The sequence below is a fragment of the Dermochelys coriacea genome, chromosome 10 (assembly GCF_009764565.3).
Source record: "Dermochelys coriacea isolate rDerCor1 chromosome 10, rDerCor1.pri.v4, whole genome shotgun sequence".
In the NCBI taxonomy this organism is placed as follows: domain Eukaryota; kingdom Metazoa; phylum Chordata; order Testudines; family Dermochelyidae; genus Dermochelys; species Dermochelys coriacea.
Genome location: NC_050077.1, coordinates 34,362,669 through 34,380,550, shown reverse-complemented (window position 1 = coordinate 34,380,550; position 17,882 = coordinate 34,362,669). Strand labels below are relative to the sequence as shown.

The 17,882-nt window shown below is 55.5% G+C and overlaps 1 protein-coding gene across 2 annotated transcripts in view; it reads left to right on the top strand.

Annotated features, from left to right (window-relative positions):
• The window catches only part of CORO7 (coronin 7), a 173,961-nt gene that overhangs the window by 89,625 nt on the left and 66,454 nt on the right, over nt 1-17,882 (top strand). The gene's annotated exons all lie outside the window — the stretch shown is intronic.

Genomic DNA, 17,882 nt, shown 5'->3' with positions numbered 1-17,882 from the left:
GCGCCTTCCATGGAGGAGTGGTAGTAATAGCCAGGTCGCTAGGGGACTTCATGGAGTGTCTGGCTCTTTTCCCTCTTCGGGGATGGGAGGCAGATATGGGTCCTGTGGAAACATTCTCTCCTGGCCTGGTGCTGGGGGGAAGCAGAGAGGAGAGGAAGAAGGGCTCCAGATTGATGCTCCGTTAAACCTTTCCCTGCTGCAATGGATAGTCTTATCAAGAGCTGTCCCTTAGGAATGGAAGATGTGAGTGTGTTCTCCTGGCTTGGCGAGAGGCTGCTCCCCCTTTGCGCTCTGAGGAATGCATCTCCACCTTCCCAGCCGCAGGAGCGCCATCTCGTCCCTTTTATTGGCTTTAATGGAGGTTTTACGATGGCTTTTGTAGTGTGTTTCCCGAGCCCCACAAGTGCTGCTTTGACAGCTGGCCCGGGCATGGCAGCTCTGTGACTGAACCCCAGCCAGTGGCAATTAAAGCCAGGTGGAGAGGCGCTACTGTCTCATTTCGGGGGCAGCAGGGAACTGTCTCTTCCCTCCCCCCACAGAAGATTACCTCAAGCCCCTGTACTAATCATTCACTCAGCTGCAAGGTCCCCCTTGCTTTAACCTGCAAAATCAGGGCAGCTGTTTGGAGAGTGAGGGGGACTGAGCGCTGTTGCGGTCTGTGTGTCCTGGGCACTTCCTGCACCAGGGCCTTCCAGAGCCACCACAGACCTTCCCTGGCATTAAACCTCCTTTGGACGGCAGCTTTTGACAGGATCGTTATACTTGGCACAGTCAGAATACGCACTCAGGAGTCCCTTCTGCAGCGCTAGGCTGGTGCAAGCGGCTCTTATTTCTTTTGGGGCATCCCAGGGCTGCATGACTCTGAGCCTGGGGCTGTAGCTTGGTGTGTGGAGGGGGGTTGTGTCTCCAGTCAGATCCTCCCCGCTCCTGGGTGTGGGCTAGGCTAGGACTTGGAAGTGTGTTACCTAATCAAACATCTTCTAAAGGTCTAGTGGACAGGAGGTGGCCTGGACTGATAGAGCACTAGACTGGGACTTCAGACCCCTGGTTCTGTTCCCAACTTTACCCTAGACCAGCTGGATGACCTTGGACAAATTGTGTCACCTCTCTGTGCCTCAGTTTACTCACCTGTGGAATGGGGACACCGATACTGACCGCCGCTGTAGCGTGCTTGGTGATCTTAGGATGAAAAGCGCTGTGGAACAACTAGGCGTTATCTACCATGTGCTCAGCTGGGAGGGTCCCCCTTGCTTTTACCTGGCCACTGTCACCTCTGTTAAAGTCCACGCTGCTAACTGGTTGGAGCACCATGCCTAGAGATCCTAGGCCAGGCAGAGCCATGAGAGATGCAAGAGACAAATGCACCGGCCAGCACCCATCGACTGATAAAATAGGAAACTGGTTGCCTTTGACTCTGCTGGCCATGTGCCTGCCACCTAGTTCTTGTCCAGGGGCTGAGCTCCCTGGCTAGCTCTGGTCTAATACAACAGCAAGAAGTTGTAGCTCTGTCTGGTGCTTCAGTGGCCCCCAGAACTGCACTATGTGGGCACCTCAGTCCTCCGTTTTATCCGTGAGCTGTCTACATGGGCACTGAGCCACAGTGAGCCTAAGGGACTTGTCCAGGGTCACAAAGGAAGCTGAGGCACAGCAGGGAACTGGACCCAGGTCTCTGGAGTCCCAGGCTAGCTCTCTAACCCCTAGGCCATCTTTCCTGTCTGCCACTGTCCTGGCATGTATATATGGGGCGTCCCAGGGGAGTGCTCCATCAGGCAGGGGACCTGATCCCGGGGAGCTGGATTGGAAAGCTAGACCATCTCTGCCTCTGTCCCTCTCCCCCAGACACACACACAGCACTCTCCTCTGCTCTGTGTTTCCATCTCTGCTCAGAGACCTGGCCACCCCCTGTGGCTAAGGCACCTGGAGGTGCTGTCCCTGTAAGTGCTCCGGAGGTGGGACAAAGGTTTTCCCATTTCTGCTGATGCTGCTGTTGTGCAGAGACAGGTTCTGGAAACCCAGCATAACTCAGGGCAAACCCTCATATGTGCACTGCACTCTCTCAGCTGGCAAGCTGAAGGCAGAACATGGCAATTGCAAGCATGATGCCATGTAAGAGAGGTGTCTACGTTTTTATTCTGTTCCCTTTGCAGTGCTATCAGAGGGCCTTACAAATGGGAGAAGTTATCCACTGGCTTTTGAGTTTAAGACGGAAGTGCTGGATGGAGCCCCATTAATAATCCAAATCCGAGGCGGTTTAATCAATTAGCCACAGCATTTAAAACCCTCTCCAGAGCAAGCTGCATGGAACAGCTGAGCCATGATCAATCCAATGAACTCTGCCAGGGAAAGGCTTGAGATGGCCCCAGGGACCCCTGACAAACACAACCCTGATCATGTCACTTTCTCAGTGAAGGGCTGGGAGCTTTAGCTTAACCCCTCCCATCCCACTGCCCCTTGCACCTGCTGGGCTGCTGCCGCCCGGTAACCTTCTTCCAGTGATGCTCTAACACATCTGTGCCCTTAGCGGCCTGGCCCGTTTGCTCTTCTTTGGACGTCCCATTGCTGGTGCCTTTGGTCGTGGGAGCATAGGAATGGCTTCTTGGGATCAGACCAATGCGTCAGCTCGTCCAGGATGTCGTTGCAAACAGGGGTCAGAACTAGATGGTTCAGAGGCAGGTGTCAGACCCACAATAGCCGCGGTGGCATAATCTGGCTTCCACACAGAGCTCAGGGAGACATAATGGGTAGAGCTCGGCTCAGGCCCTGAGCAATCTCTCTGGATAAATTTGGTCCGTTCTCAGCCTTAATGACTTCCTGGGGCAGTGAGCAGCCGGGAGATGGTGCAGCCTGGGAGGTACGGGCCATAACTGGCAGTTTCTCCTCCTGCTGCTGCTGCCCCCCGCACATGTAGCTAGAGTCTCAAACAGGACAGCACTCAGGCAGCAAGCCTTTCACACCGCCTGTGCCCCAGCAGCTGCACTGCTGCTTCGAGTGTGCTCACTCCATCCCAGCTAGAGCATGCATGGGAATGACGGTTGTCAGCAGTCTGAGATGGCTCCTTCTGGCGAGGGGGGAGTGAGTAGAAATGGGCTTTCTTGCCTGCCAGTCGCTTCCCAGGACTCCCTGGAGTCAGGGTGCAAGTCTCCAAGATATCCGCATCCCAGGGCCCCTGCTAGGCCGGTCCAGCCAGTCAGGGTCTCTATAAATATATCAGAGGGATAAATAAAGAGGAGGGAGAGGAATTATTTAAGCTCAGCACCAATGTGGACACAAGAACAAATGGGTATAAACTGGCCACCAGGAAGTTTAGACTTGAAATTAGACGAAGGTTTCTAACCATCAGAGGAGTGAAGTTTTGGAATAGCCTTCCAAGGGAAGCAGTGGGGGCAAAAGATCTATCTGGCTTTAAGATTCTACTCGATAAGTTTATGGAGGAGATGGAATGATGGGATAATGTGATTTTGGTAATTAATTGATCTTTAAATATTCAGGGTAAATAGGCCTAATCCCCTGAGATGGGATATTAGATGGATGGGATCTGAGTTACCCAGGAAAGAATTTTCTGTAGTATCTGGCTGGTGAATCTTGCCCAAATGCTCAGGGTTTAGCTGATCGCCATATTTGGAGTCGGGCAGGAATTTTCCTCCAGGGCAGATTGGAGGTTTTTCGCCTTCCTCTGTAGCATGGGGCACAGGTCACTTGAGGGAGGCTTCTCTGCTCCTTGAAGTCTTTAACCCACGATTTGAGGACTTCAATAGCTCAGACATAGGTGAGGTTTTTCGTAGGAGTGGGTAGGTGAGATTCTGTGGCCTGCGTAGAGCAGGAGGTCGGACTAGATGATCAGAATGGTCCCTTCTGACCTTAGTATCTATGAATCTATGAATATTTAACAGTGACTCATGGCCTGTGTGCCAGTGGGGCTTTGTTAGCAGTGGAGAGCAGAGGCACTCGCCAGTACTGGGAACACCAGCTGGCAACATCCTTGGCAGGCTGGCTGCCTTCTTACCGTGTAGGGAAACTTTGGTTCCCACCCCATGGAAAGAACAATATGACTCTAATGCTTAGCCCCCAGCCTTGGCTCTGAGGGATCCCCTAGAAGTGAGTGGTAGCGCCCCATTGGAGCTGCTCCTGCTCTGGCATTGCAGAGCTCCCCTAGCTCAAGAGGTGGAGTTGTGAGTTCTAGTCCCAGCTCTCCTGGGGGTGTAGCACAAGGATCCAGGACAAGGCCACGTTTAACCCTTCTCTGGCCGGCTCTCCCTGCCACATGCTCTGCAGCTGTGTGCTCCTGGGTGAGGGGGAGGGGAAGTCGCCTTTGACCTGAGCTCAGAGGCCATTTCCCCTGCAGCAGTGGGGGGCCAGGCTGGCAGCCTGCATGGCTCTGGGTAGTCCCAGCCTCTGCTTGGCGTGAGGTCTGGCTGGGGCGGTGTCGACTGCTGCTGGGGAAATGGGCGACCCCCCACTTGGGTCTCGGTGGCTGAGGAGAGGAGGGAATTCCTGACTCCCCTTTGTTTGCAAGCCACTTTCCTTCAGATCCAGCCCTCAGTCAGTGGCCTCCACCCCCCCCCCCCCACCATCAAGGCTTTGGGCTGGAGATGGCTGCTGTCAGTGGGAATCATAGGGGGCTTTCCTCCTTCCTTTGCCTTCACTGGGGAGGGAGTGGCTGCAAAGAGCGAACGAGGGGCTCAGAAAGCTGATGGGAGCCGAGGCCATCCTTGGGCGCAATGGCTCTGCAGCCTGCACGTAATTGATCACCAACAGTTCTGGCGATTCTGTTCCCCACATCCTGGCTGCCTGCGGGTTATAAAGTGGGGCTCGGCTGTCACTCTGTGGGTGTTCCCAGCCCCCCAGCTGCCCTGCAGTGCCACTCCAGCCAATCCCAAATCCACCGGGCTCCCCTTTCAAATCTTGCCCTTTTTCCCCCAGGATGAGCTATTCCTGGTGGCTGATCCCCCACCATCAGAACCAGGCCCGCTTTGCTGGGAGCCAGGCGGGGGGTGAGGCAGGTGTTGGCAATCCCATAGGGCAGCGCTTCCTAAGCCTTGCCTAGAGAAGCTGGCATTCTGGTCCCAGGGGCCAGGGCTCCAATGTTCGGAGGGTCCCAAAGCAGTGAAGGTAGTTAGCCCCAGCTGTCCCTTGAGAAAATCTCCAGGCCCTTTGATCTTCCCTCCCACTCAGCTGGAGGGTGAGCTGAGGCCTTGGAGGGAATGGACCGGTGAGCACAGCTGCAGGCACTGCTGCTTGCAGGTGGTGCAGGTGGTGAGTGCTGATCCATGGGACAGGCAGGTTCCCAGGTCTCTTTGGGGGCCAGTGAGGCCCTGGCTCTGGGCATGCTCCACCAGCTGAAGCCTGCAGTTGTGCTCCCAGCATTGAAGCGATTTGAGGTCTCTTGAATCCCATTTCCTCTTGTCGCCCCCACATACCTGAAACAGACAGAAGTTGGTGACCACAGCGTCGAGCTCAGGGAGGGTTGGGACCTCGGTGCTGACGTGCCAGACCCAGAGTTCTACATGGAACTCAACGGGTAGCGAGACCCCAGCGCTGGCACCCAGTGTGGCCCCTTGCTGCATCTGGGCAGCAGTGAAGGCTGCCCGGGGAGATCCCTGTTTACCACCAAGATCAAAGCCTTTGAAATAGTTCCCCAGGGTGAGGGTTATAACATAGCATGCCCCCTGGTTAACGTGGGGCCTGGAAGAGGCAGCTGCATGAAGCCTGGGGGCAGATGTTGAACCTCCAGTGGGGCCGGGTGATTCAGGAAGGTGGCGAGCGAATGGAGGGAGAGGCCTGGCTGGAGCGGGGAAGAGTTCATGCTGAAGCAAGACATGGGGCTGTTTTTCCATGACTGGACAAAGTAATTCTGGTGACGGGATGGGGGGAAGGCAGGGCCTGGGTAAGTGCTGAGGAGTGTAGTAAGGGAGACCACATCACACAAACCACCCGCTTGGCTGGCCATCTCTGAAGATTGAACGGAGCCATGGATGCCAAGGTCAGGACTGAGGCACGTTGTGGGGGGGAGCAGCCCAGGGGAATCTTGTCCTGGTGCTGCCTGGATGCTGCAGCTGGGCTGTGGCTTGTTTCTGAAATGGTCAGCCTGGCCCTTTTCACCAGCAGGGAAAAACCAGCCTTGCCGAATGTTTGCTGTCAGCAGTTTGTTGTCATATTCAGCACTGACACAGCTCTGCGCTGTGTGTGCAGATTCCCTCCGCACCTTGTACCAGTGTCCCTCTCCCCCTGCCCCCACATGCGGCTAGCACATCCAGATTGAGACACAAGGCGAAGAAATTCAAAGACGGGGGCAGATTCTGCTCTGGCACTGCATGGTACGGTACTCTCACGAACCCCTGCCTGGCCCGGGGTTCCCACCTTCCCCCGGTGCATTAGCACCCATGGGACAGTGCATAGCCTTGATTGCCATTCCTTGAGACACAGGCCTGGGAGGGCTTGGGATTGGTGCTGCGAGACGTGTTGCTTTGCTTGGACACCGCTTGAAGAAACGGCTCCCGAAGTCATCTGAAGGTGATAGCTGGCGTTTCATTGGTGAGGGCACTATTGCCCGCTGTGCCAGAGACTGGCGGAATGCCCTTCCCACGGGGAGAAGGGCTGCACAGGAGGAGCTCCTGGAGAGAAGTGGGAGCTGCCATGCGGGTGCCATTTTCTCTGCTTCTTCCCCCTGAAAGGGTTAGTAGTACCTGGTGGGCTGGGTTGCTGCAGGACAGGGCTGACCTGGTAATTGCTCCCTGTAAAAATAGCTGCATGCGGGGTGAGGGGCCAGCTGGCTGATGGAAGGCGGCTAGCAGTGCAATTGCTGAAATGACTCCCAGATGGGCTGGTGCCCTCGTCCCAGCTGTGGTTCTGGCGTACACCCGCCTGTCCGCACTCATGGTTCTGCAGCTTACTGGGAAGTAGGCAATTGCTCTCCCTTGCACACGGGCTCCAAATGAGAGGCAAGATATAGATACACCCCCGTGCCCTGCCCTGGGTGCTGGGATGCTGCAAGTCACTGGGCAAGCTGGAGCTGTGCCAGAGCACTGAGCTCTAAGCTAGCAGAGGGAGCATGTTGGATCATGATGGGAGTGCTGGTGCTAGCGCAGGGGTGAAGTACCCTCTCTGGGAGTGCCCCTGAAATCCCACTGCCGGCCGCCCCATCCCGCTTGCTTTGGACATGTTTGGAGCAGATTTTTACATAGGGAGGATTGTGCCCTGGTGTTTTCTCTTTAAATCTCCCTCCATCAGAGCATCCCAGCTGTCCAGCCTTGCTGCCACATCTCCTTGGCCAATAGGGTAGCACACAATTAACCAGCACCCTTGGTACTCCAGCTCCCAAAGCCCTCTGCAGCTGCCATGGCGCTGGTGGTGTGGGGAAGGGAGCTGCAGAAAGCACAGAAAGTGTAGCAGGAAGTGGAGGGGTCCCTGCTGCTTGAGTGACTGAAGAGGAGGCTGGCCAAAGCCCTGCAGACCACCCTGCCCAGCTGGCCTTGGTCTTTCTGTATCCAGTCAGAGTCATTTGTATACCGTCAGTGACCATCTATACTTCCCTGGGCCAAGGGCAGTGAGGAAGGTCTGCTAGAGTCCATTGAATGGGGCTGGATTTACCCACAGTCACTGCAAATGGATACTGGTGGCCAACAAGCCCTCCTCAGGTGAGGAACCTCTCCTGGGCTGGAGTAAAGGTGGAAAACCTTGCAGGGATGCTGGGCACAATGTTAGACAGCAGAGAGAAACCTGTGCTGGATTCTTATGGCCAGCAAGCTCTAGCCCTGTTTACCCACAGGGCAGGGAAGCTTTGCAGAGATGGAAAAGATTGGGTATGCTAGGTTTAGAGAGGAGTCAAACAATGGGACTCAGAGAAGGGAGATCAGGATAGTCTAGTCCCCTTTCTCACATGAGACCAAGGGGACAGCTCATCAAACCGAAAAGGACGCTTTAAAACTGACCAAAAGACATGCTCTTTCCACACACACACACACACACAGCCTGCAGAACTCATTGCCACAAGAGGTCAGTGAGGCCAGGAGCTGAGAGGGGTTTGCTTGGCTATTTCTGTGGATGATGAGAACATTCAGAATTACAATAATAAGGATTAAATAAAGAATTTGGGAGGAGCTATAAACCCTCCTGCTCCAGGGCGCGAGCCAGCTTCTAATTGCTGGGGTCAGGAAGGAACTTCCCTCGTGGCCAGGCAGCCCAGAACTGCAGGGCTCTCGCACCTTCTTCTGGAGCAGCTGTGGCCAGTGTCAGAGACAGGATCCTGGGTCTTCTCCAGCCCAGCCATTGCTATCCTCTGTGATTAGAGCATCTGTCAGAGAGTGCTTGGCACGCAGCACCGGAAGGAGAGAAACCCCACTTAGATTAGCAAATGGCAGCCTTGTTGAGTGTGGTTCTGGTGTGGGATGTGTGCCACACGCAAAGCTCCAAGGCTCCGGCAGTGGCTTCCTGCTCAAGCTCTCAGTTACCAGCAAGGGCTGGATTTAATAGTAAGAGGGATTTGGGGTTTAATTGCAGGGGTTTTGCAATCCTTCCTCGGTGCTGATTCAGCACCCAGGAATTAGCAGTCACTGCACAATGAGCCTCGTCTAATCTGCTGCTGGAAGTGGGGCACTGTTGGTGTCAGGAAGCTGTGTGGTAGCTTTGGTCTCTGATGGAAGGTTTGCGCCAGGCTGCCCTCAGATGCCAGCTGCTGGGCCATGGTTCCGAAATGGCTGTGGCTTCCCAGGGGCCCTGTGGGCTGAGAGTCTGCAGATTATGGGCACAGTGATCTGTGACTGTAATAGAGGATCTCCCACCACCTTACAGCCTCCTGTTCTCTGCCTGGGGCTTCCAGGTCAGGCCCTAAGCACGACACTGCTTTGGTGTAAGTGAAGTGGGGCTCAGCGCTGGGGCATTTGGGCTGTGATAAGCAGGAGGATCTAATGGTCCCTTCTGGCCTTGATGGCTACGGAAGTAGGAGGACTTTGGTCTCCAGGGCTGTGGACCCAGCAGCTTTCACCAGCACCAGGCTCGCATGGGATCACTTCCTGGTGAAGCCGTCTGTGCATCTGGGGCCCTGTAAGCTGCCCTTACCTGGGCTTCCTGTGGCCGGCGCTGCGTCCTCTCGACTCTTTGCAATATTGTTTGCCAGCAGTTCAGGTTGTCTTTGCCTCCAGTCAATGGACTGGCCTTCTGGGCTATGCCTGTCCCTGATCTAGTGGGAAGGGTGATAGTCCAGTCATGGCCTGACAACCTGAAGCCCTCCCTCTCCTCCCAGCACCAGTGCTGTGACAATCACGCCCTTCTGGGGGTCTCAGGTAAAATCTTTGCTGGGGTCTTTAATGCCAGTGTCCTGCTGAATTCTAACTCTAAGTGATATGCTTGCTGCCCAATGTATCCCTGCCATTTCCGTTAGACACAGCAGCCTGTGGCAGGAGATGAAGTGGAGTATTGCTGTGTGCTGTTCCATAGTTGCTGCGATCCACCCTAGAAGTGGCTGCATTTAACCTGGGTGAACCACCTAGATCCCTTTCTTACCTCCCAGGGTGCTGGGTTGCCTACCCAGCTGGTTTGTAAGGTGTCGTCAGGGCTGCCAGCAGCTGTCTCCATCTATATGTTCGATACAGCCAGTTGACATACTAGTTAGGCCATCCAGTAGGCAGCATCCGGTGCCCCTTGTGCTGACAGCCCTGGCGGATGAGCTGGGGCCGGGGAGTTGGACCCTCTCTGGAGAATCAGGTTGAGGAGCTGAGCCTCCTCGCTCCATGCTGACCCGCTGTCTGAGGGGCAGTGTTGCCTGGCCAACTGACAAGCGAGGTTCCATGGCAAGGCATTTCACCTGACCTAGGCCAGGCCTGCCTCCTCCTTGCTGTTCCCATGTACAACTGCCAGTCTGCCCTTTCTTTCCCGAGCGGATCAGGAAACACAGCGCAGGGCTCTCGCTTTCCCCTCTCGTGCGTACAGGAGCGGGTGTCGTGTAGCGGCAGCTCTCCACGGCTCCTGTTCTGCGCGCGTCTCATGATGACTATGGTGCAAAGCCATATAATGCCTCATTTGTTGTCTCGCAGTGGAAGATCCAGGGAGCGCAGTCTGGCTGCGATCAGCTGCTTCCCTGTACAAGTCTATTTACCCAGCAGGTCAGGAGCCAGTGCCTGGACGGCTGCTGTCGGGTTTGCAGGGAGCGAGGGTGGCCGAGAATGCTGCAAAGCAACAGTTAATAGGGCAGAAAGCTCGTTCTGGCAGTCTGGCTGCCCCCTCCTAGCCGTCCACCCACCCTCCACCCACCCCTAACAGAAAGCTTGGACTTGAGTGAGGATTTTTCATCTCTTTGTTGTGGGGATGGAAAATATACAAAGCTCCCCACAAAAATATTTAGTCAGCAGCAATTTTCAGAGGAATTTGGGATGTTAATTTAAAAAATCTGCTGGGAGGGGACTACAATGGGCCCTTTGAAAGGGAGAGGGCGTCCCTCGTGCCTGGCTGCAGAGATCTGAGTGCCAGCTCCCAAAGAGACAGCCCTCCTCTAATAGAAAGCAGCCCTCCAGGAAGTCCACCTGAGGAGTGACTCAGAGAAATCCAGCTTGGTCCAGATGCACCTCTGCTGGATGATCCGCTGTCAGGACCAGAATCCTCCGGGCACTGGGCAACTTCTTGCGCCAGGCTGTCTGCGGGCATCAGCCCTTCGTACCTGGAGCTGCCAGTCTGCAGCTCACAGTGGAACTCCAAGGGTCCTGCTGGCTCCTCTGCCCTGGGCCAGCTTCAGCTCTGCTCAGACAGATTTGAGGCTGAGCTTTGGGGCTGGGTGAGGGAGTTCAATTTACGACCCGTGCGAGGGAGCTAAAATCCAACTGGTGGTTAGAGCTTTAGGCATGTGGCTAGCGCTCCTGGGAGAGAGAATGGAGGCAGCCAAACTCTACCCATGTAATAGCTACAGTCTTGCAGTTTCCACCTCACCCCTTGCCCACCCCAATCCTTGGCTTCCCCTGCCAACAAAGGGGCCGGCTAGTTCCAGTGGACGAGGCTGGTTTTTATGATGTGTCCAGTTGACCACTAAGAACTGGCCTGAGATCAGCATCCAAACTTGCTTGGGCCCCATTAAACTGAAGTAATAGCTCCAGGGCTGTACCAGTCTGGGTCATGTTCACACTGGCTAATGAGGGGCAAAGGCTCCATTTCTCATGACCAGCCCCAGTCCACGTTTCCATAGTCAGGGAGTATAACCTCTCTAGCTCCCCGTAAGGGAGTAGGGATGGCCAGTGGTTAGGGTGGTAGCCTCTGAGATTCAGGAGATTGTATCCAGGTCCCTGCTCTGACACAGACACCCTGTGGGACTTTGGTCAAGTCACTTTGTCCCATCCGTCCAATAGCCCTGCCCTGCTCCTCAGGAATGAATACAGAAAAGGCTGTGAGGCGCCCACCTGCTCCGGTGATGGTGGCGAGGGACGTAGCGACCATAGATGTTATTTATGGTAGATTACCGCAAGGCCTAGCGGCCCCAAGCACTGAGCAGGGCCCCATTGTGCTAGGTGCTGTCTAGCCATGTGATAAGGGGCAGTGTGTGAAGGGAATGTGAAGATGGTGGCGTTAAATGTCCCAAGCCAGGTGCAGGGGCTGAGGCAGTATCCCTTTGCCCTCCCCTAGACCCAGTTCTCCTGCTGGCATCAGTGCTCCAGGAGCGGAGGCAGGTTACTGGGAAGATGATCCAGCCCTGCGCCATGGTCAGGTGTGCGAGAGGATCTCTCCACATGCTCACTAACCAGCCTGCTCCAGGGCCCCCCGCTGCTCCTCAGGGAACCTGATTTCCAGGTCACATTCCCCCTTTCAAATGGGGGAACCCTGTCAGTCCCGTGGCTGCTAGGAGCCAACAAACCTCCGTCTGAGGAGATGAGTGTCTGAGTCACTCTCCTGGCAAGCAGAACGGCTGACCTGTGTCTGCTCAGATGTTCCAGGCGAAGCTGTGCACTGGGCAGAGACAGGCCTCCAAACTCCAGCCCGAAAGGGGAACGAGTCAGAAACTGAGCAAGTGAAAAGAGGAGGCTACAATGGAAACCACTGGGCAGCCTTGCCTAGTCCCCCTGCTCGCATCCGCTGGATGTGTGAGAGTGTGAAGTGTGTGTGCATGCGCGTGCGTGTCTGCTCACTTATATGCAAGGCTGCTAAAGAAGTCCCAAGGGGCTGGATAGTGCTGGCCCACAGGAGCTGTCAAGTGAGCACAGACCAAGTGAACATGTTCTGCCCTGTGAGACACATGCAGGCTGCACCAAAACCTACAGTCTCCTGTGTACATGTGTGTGGCTGTGCCCTTAACAATTCTGTGACACTGCCCAGCAGCGATCACACTGAGCTGCCCTGCACGCCAGCGCAGTGCGTCTGTATCCTGGTCCACGCAGGGAAGCTGTGACACACAGGGAGCTCTCCTGCCTTGGGGCTGTGCTTAGCCACCCATCCTTCCCCCCCATATAGCACACTCCCGACAGCACTCGGCTCCCCAGCCCTCCTCCAAGTCACCGCATTAGGGAGATGTGATCGGGCCTGAGGCCTCAGCGATATGCACAACGGTCCGGGCTCTGCAGCAGCCGTGGCAGGGCTGGTTCCTTGTGTGAACTGCTGGGGGAACTGGGGGTGAATGGTAACACTTGGAGGACTTGGGAGAATACGGGGAGCCCCCCACCTCAGCTCTGGAAGAAGAGGCGTAGGCAGTGTGCATGGAGGGACAGGGAACAGCCATCTGAGCAGTGGGGAGAAATGGCCTTTGACCTGTGTGTTTATAATGGCGCAGCCTTACCTTGGCTGAGGGCCCAGGTCTGTCACCCTTGCCAGTTCCCCTTACTCCCCAGGGAAGGCTATTGCACCAGTGGGGTGGCCAATAGGCTGCAGCTCCATCCGGCAGGAGGCAGGGCAGCAGGACGTTGGCTGGCGCTCAGTGCGGTTCTCACAGCGGGGTCCATGTCACTAGCATTAAGGAGATCGTTAGACCTGACCCCTGCTGCGTGGGGTGAGCTTTGCACGCTCAGGCTGGCATCATTGGTGCCGTGGTTAGCACTCTGCCAAGTACAGATTCACGGTACATTAGCACCTCGGAAGGGAAAGCCTCCAGCCCAGGGAGCCAAGGAGCTAACTGCACTGACCGGATGCCAGCCTCTCCCATACGGTCCCTAGGATGTCTCACACCTCTGGCAGCCACACCCAGCCAGGCTGCACAAGTTCCCCGCACCCACGACTCACCCAGCAGAACCGAATCGCTCAGGGACCAGGGCTTGGCACCGGGCGCTCACTTCTCCAGGAGGAATTATTGTGTGTCTGCACCACCACACTTGGGAGGCAGGAAAGCTTTTGTTCATATGATTGAGGACAGAAAAAGCCAGGCCGGGGGGTCAGGAGCAAGGGGTCTGGGCAGAACTGGGGGGACAGACCCAGGACTGATAGCAGCAGTGCAGGTTGGTGAGGGTGGGGTATTGGCCCAGCTCTGGGGGTGCAGGTGCTCAGTGGCTGGTACAGTTAAGATCTTAGGGGGACACGCTCAGAGGTGGGGGCTGCTTGCACCAGGCCTGACTCAAACCTCTGCTGTTCTCTCACAGTCGAACTTGTCTGGTTGGCAACACCTGCTCAGCAGAGGCCCTGTGCTGGGAAACTCAGGCTGCTACAATGGAGAGGGAAAGGGACCCAGGGAAAAGCAGTGCTGGGGGCCTGACCATCTCAGCCCTCTGCTCTCTGAAAGCCCTGCCTGACCCTGCACTTCAGAGAGGAGCAGGGCTGGGGGCTGCAGGCCACACTCTGCTCTATGTGTAATCCGAGTTCTGTAATGCTCCGTTAATCAGAGCCAGGCAGGTCCGTCAGCGAGTGCTGGGGGAGGGGGGCTATGGAGGAGAAGGCAAGGCGGGTGGATGAAGAAATGAGAGGCAGCTGTGTAAATATTGATGGAATTCGGCTAACGAAAAGTGAAACCAAATGAATTCTAAATTCTCGGACTCCCAAGTCTCCATGTAAACACACTGGGGTTGCCTGAATCCAGCCAACCCTCCTGCAGGCATGCAGAGCGCCAGGGAAACTGCCCCCTGCCCCCGTGTACCAGTACAGCATGCGGTGTGGGGCAGCTTGTCTTTCATTCATCCCCTTGGCTGAGGCACAATGGGCTGGTTTGAGTACAGTGACCCAGCCCCTGGTGCCTGCCTGGGCTGAAGCTGGGCGGAGGACCCTGATGGTGCTAGCTCTTTTTCCTGTGGCTGAACGTCCCCTCTGCCCTCTGATGAGCCTGCAAAGGTGGAGTGGAGCATGAGATCTCTGCTGACCGCCTGGCTTGGCTTGTAGGCAGGACACGTCCCATCGCTGCTGGTTTCGGTGGTTGGACAGTGGCGGGATCGGACGGGGGCTGGAGAGAGAGGAACCCTGCAGCAGGCTGGCGTGCATGGCTGGGAAGGCCTTTTTCAGGAGCTGCTCCAGGCTGATCCTATCCCTGCACTTCAGCTCTACCCTGCATGATAGTTCCATCTGCAGCCATACCCCATGAGACTGAGCACCCATATGACCCCCTGCACTGCAGGAAGTGGTGTTGGTGATTCCGTAGGTGGCTGTCTCTCCCTTACGCCCGCCCTAACCCAGCGTCCCAACACTGTGCCAGGAGGACTCTGCCAGTGGAGGTTCCATTGGTCCCAAGCAGGCTCTCATCCGGCATCTCAGCCAAATTCCACTCCGATGGTTATCGTCTGTTTCCTTGCCATTCCATGGGATACGGTGGTTTCTTCTTCACTTCCAGGCCTAAGCTGTTGGGTAACGTTGCTATGGTTTAATTAGCCAGTGCTGCTTTCTGCCTCCCAGAGGTGGCTACATTTCAGTGGTGGGTGATGTCTGGCAGCCCTCTGGGAGCCTGCATGCTGACGTGTTACACACCGAGCATGGGGTTGCTGTTTTTGCAGCAAGCAGGGAGTGGTCTCCTCCCTGGAGCGCCTTGGCAGCAGCCTGCCCTACATTTCCTGGGCATAAGGGCCAGGGTCTTTTGCACTGCCATTCCCAGAGCTGTAATGCTGTGTGTCATGCTCCAGCTGGGCGTTCCGGTGGGGTTGGGGCTCAGTGCTGGGCTGGCAGCCCAGCCCTCCCTTAGCTCTGAGGAGCTTTGTTCCAACTGGTTGCTAATCAGCCAGGTGGAACCTGCAGCCTAGTTTCCGGGAGGGAGAACTCGCCATTCTTTGCCTGGCGACTGACCGGCTTGTGGTCTGACCTGCTGTTGGAAGGGAGGGCAGCTGGGGAGGGATGTATTCGTCACCCTCCGACCTCAGCCAAACCCCTTGCTGCAGCAGCTCTCCCTGGAGGTGGGCAGTGGGCAGAGCTAGCGGGACCTAAACCTAGAACTAAGCTAGCGGGACCAGTTCCTGGCACCTCCACCATCCCCACGGAGGGTGAGCGTGTAGAAAATCCGCCTGCTCTGCCTTCTAGGAGTTCCCTGAGTGTTTCTATGAATGTCAGGTCTCATTCAAAGGTGAGCTGCACAGGAGTGCTGTACAGGCCTTCACAGTGTCGAAAGGGGATTGGGTTTACTTTTATTTGGGGTTTACGTTTTTCACATTAGAAATGTATGTTCTGCCTACCCTGGAAGGTCTGTGGCTGACTGGGGAACTGGTAGCTTTTTGGTATCTGAGATACTAAGGAAATAAAACCTGATGCCTGGAAGCGCAGTGAGTTTTATTCAGGTTGTTTAAAACTCTGGTTGTTTTCTTGTCAACATCTCTTCAACATGGGGGGGAAGGAAATATCTCACTATCAGCAAAGGGCTGAGAAAAGACCCAATCCACAGCTGAGTCCTCCACCAAAACAGGAAACTCAGATCTGTTGTTCCTGCTACTCCAAAGGTTAAAGACACGAAACAAACCCAAATGCACAGTCGCCCTCCTCAATCCAGAACCGAAGCCAAGAGGGACCTACAGCCAGTGTATTTCCTTTGCAAGTCACCTTTAAAAGGGAGGAAACAAGGAAGTTTCTGTCCCCCACAGCTCCAAAGACCTTTCCCAGGGTAACTGACATATGGGTGTATGCAGACAGGCTGTGGGTCAGCCCAAGAGAAAAGGGAGCTGCCACACCCGACCCCACCCCACCCCAGCCCCTTGGGGCTTAATGGGCTGTTAACCTGGGGACCTCAGAGGCCTTGCCTGCACTGAGGAAGTACACACAACCCCCTGCACCCAAAGGGCCTAGCATGATACAGTGGAATGGTGCTAAAGCCAATGGGAATCAGTAGCGCAGATATGACCCCTCGCCCAGCAGTGCCTTGAGCCACATTTACAGTGGCCACTCCGTGAGCTGCCAGAGCGGGCCCTTGGTGGGAGTTGTTCTGTGTGTTTCTCTTGCACAGGGGGCTGCTGAAACGCCAGCAGGGTGAGCCGCTCAGTCTCCAACTGACTCACTGATCCACTGGGCTGCACAAACTTCCATGTCCCAGCCTCCCCCGAGATAAGCCTTGGGCTAGGTAGAGCCAACCACTGCAGAAATGGCCACTCCCATGACATGGAGAGAGGAGGGAATTTGCTGGACTCCTCAAAAAGGTGAAATGATCATTGGCGCCCTGGGAGCAGGAAAGGCTTGGGCACAGTGGGGTAGCCAGCTGGATTTCCCAGGGCTTCCCTCCTGCGTCTAGCAGTGAAAACTGTTCCCGTTTCATAAGCTAATAAACCCTGCTAACAACCGTCATCTGGTGTTGATAGGAGGGAGGAGCCTGGGAGAACAGCAACTAGCGATACCGAAATCCTAATTTTGTCTCAGAGCCTGGCGAAGCATCTGGTGCTTGTGTGTTTGTATTGCACCAGGACTCTCTTCCCAACAGACACTTCGGGCACGAGGTTCATCCAGGGAAAGGAATTCACCTTATCAGGTCGGCCTGCGGAAACAGGCTTGAGCAGCCACTGATAGCTCCCCCATTACTCCTCACTCCCCACCCTCCCGCAGAGGAAATTTAGATGAGGCTTCTGGTCTTTTTAACAGAAAAAAATCTTGTCAGAGCATCGTCTGACTCGTACTGGCCAGAACCGAGCTCCATTCTCCATCCTGCACAGATAGTGCCTGTCTCCATCTCTTGTCAGCGTTTTGAGGCAGGAACTTTGTGTTCTGTGTTTGTACAGCGCCTAGCACAATGGGGGCCTGGTCCATAACTCAGGCTCATAGGCTCTGCTTCAATACACATAACTAACTGTTCGGTATAGAATGCTCCCCCGATGTAATCTCAAAGCATTTTACCAACCTGGGTGAGCATCATCGAATGGGAAACTGAGGCAGAGCTACTTGCCCAAAGCTGCACAGTGGGAGAGTTGGGAATAAAAGCCAGGCATCCTTGATTCTCCACTTGGTGCCCTGACCCTTGGACCATGCTCCCACCCTAGATGGTGCAGATCTGCCATCAGTTCTGCTAATTGAAATGGTGGTCTGGTTACAGATGCTACAGAGAGTGCAGGTTGTCTTGGGTTAGAGGTTCTTTCGCCACTAGCTGGCCTGTTCACATTCCCTCCAGCTCAGGAGGGACCTACCATCCGGTGGCAAGTAAGTTTGCTCACAGTTCCGCCTCAGGATCCACATCAGGGAAGCCACCCGCACAGTTGGTGCGAGCAGCGTCTCTTGGGGCAGACAAACTGCCAAGCAGTGGCTGGCCCTGCAGACGGAGCACCCCGCTCTGCCAGGGAGGGGGTCCCTTGTGTGGGCAGAAGCTGTTGCTGGGGAAGCTGCAGCAGCCCGGTGAGTGCTCTCCCTGCCCCGAAGATAGAGAGGGTTCCCATGTCTGGGGTGTGCTGGCCCATGCTTTTTGCCAGCATTAAATTGGTGCACCCAATTTGAACATAAATGGAAAGCTGCGGTGGTGTTAAAATCAGAGAGACTCACTGTAGGTGCTATGGGGCTGGGGCTCGAGGAATTAAAGAAAAGGAATAAAAAACCCTGACAGCTGG